This window comes from Panthera tigris, chromosome A3 (genome assembly GCF_018350195.1).
Source record: "Panthera tigris isolate Pti1 chromosome A3, P.tigris_Pti1_mat1.1, whole genome shotgun sequence".
Taxonomy (NCBI): Eukaryota; Metazoa; Chordata; class Mammalia; order Carnivora; family Felidae; genus Panthera; species Panthera tigris.
The window spans coordinates 22256146-22257927 of record NC_056662.1 but is presented as its reverse complement, the minus strand read 5'-3'; the positions used below and the strand labels follow the sequence as shown (position 1 = coordinate 22257927).

Genomic DNA, 1782 nt, shown 5'->3' with positions numbered 1-1782 from the left:
CCCAACTTTTCTCTTTCTCTTCTCACTTTCCAACGCTGGTCAGATTTTGCTGGTGGCCTGATGCTCTTCCTTATTTTCTCAAGGAGTTCACTTAATTTTATGGCTTTATAGTCTAGAAGGGACAAAGCATAAGACTCTGCCTTCAGCCCCCCAGGGCTCTCCTTGCCCACATCTAGTTATCTCAAGGGCATCACCACTAAGATCACTGCTATGACCTGAAAACTTGGTGTTTAAAAGTGAGTTCATTATCTTTCCCCTCAAAGGACACACCTTCCCAGCATTCCATTGTTATCAATGGTGCTCTTTCCCAGGGCTCATAAAAGACATGATTTCTTTTTCTGCTTTATTCATTTCCCACATCCAATCAATCATGATGATAGCCGCTGCCTGTTCTGCACAATATCTGATTCTCCATTCCTGCAGCCACACCCCTCACACTGGATGAAGGCAGCGCCTCTTAACTACACCACCAGGTCTACAATCCCTTTTTACAATCAGTTGGGTATGAAAGTCTTATTATTTGTTCACAATTATGCTAACCACTATGGGGAATTCAGAAGTGAGAGGCTATTTTTTGTTTGTAAAGTATTTGTGTAGTAGAAACCTCTTGGGTGACTATCCAGAGCACAGCAATCATTCTTTCTCTGGGAACTGCCTCCAATACACAGACAGGGATGCCCAGAAATCATGTCATTACTATATGATGCTGCCCCCAAACATACCTAATTGATGAAGGAGTGGAGAACAGACCCAGTCTGAGCCAACTGGATTCCCTCTCCCAGAATCTGGAATTTTAATTTTTTTAATGTTTATTTATTTTTCAGAGAGAAGGAGAGAGAGATAGAGAGAGAGAGAGGGAGCGCAAGCTGGGGAGGGGCAGAGAGAGAGGGAAACACAGAATCTGAAGCAGGCTCCAGGCTCTGGGCAATCAGCACAGAGCCCGATGTGGGGCTTGAACCCATGAAATGCAAGATCATGACCTGAGCCGAAGTCAGACACTGAACCCAAGACTGAGCCATCCAAGCGCCCCCCAGAATTTGGAATTTGAGAATGACAGACACAGATTGAGAGCTGCTAGAGGTTTGAGTCATAGTCACTGGAGAGCAACCCCTGCCTTTGAGACCCCAGGAGTTGTCCTGGAACATGCTCTTCTGGAGGCTTGATTGTTAAACCTCTTCCTCAGAGTCTAAGAGAGATATCCCAGCATGCTGTTTTTGTTTTTTCTTTTAACTTAAGTGAGCCGGAGTTGATTTGTATTGCTTTCTCCAACAAGAATCTTAACAAGTCTTAACAAAATGACAGAGTTTGTCTCAAAGGCCTTAACGAAAGCCAGACAGATATTACTGTCTCCATTTTTCAGGTGGAGCTAGAGGTTCAGAGAAGCTAAATGATTTGTCTAAGATCACATGGGTTGTGCTTGACAGAACTGGAACTAGAATTATGTCTTCTAATTCCTAAAATAGCTCTCTTTCCTCTCCACCATTCTGTTTCAGGGAGCTCAAACTCTCACTGGCACAAATGGACAGTCTTTTCATATTAGTTCAGTCTACTATGAACTGCCCATCCTCTGAAATCCTTCAGCATTTATTACCCATACAACTGAACAGTCTTCTGACACATCATTCTCACCCATTGCCTGCCTTGCTGCTCAAGTAAATACAGTGCCTGTTCAATATTAAGTGTACCTTTATTTACCAAACAACAAAATAGTAGCTGGGTTTTGTGGAGGACCCCAGGTACAGAATTAGGGTAGAGCCCCTAGCAGGCAGAGGAGAAGTAAGA

At 43.6% G+C, this 1782-nt stretch overlaps 1 protein-coding gene across 9 annotated transcripts in view; it reads right to left on the bottom strand.

Moving 5' to 3' along the window:
• MROH8 (maestro heat like repeat family member 8) overlaps positions 1 to 1782 on the bottom strand; it is a 58458-nt gene that overhangs the window by 43430 nt on the left and 13246 nt on the right. The gene's annotated exons all lie outside the window — the stretch shown is intronic.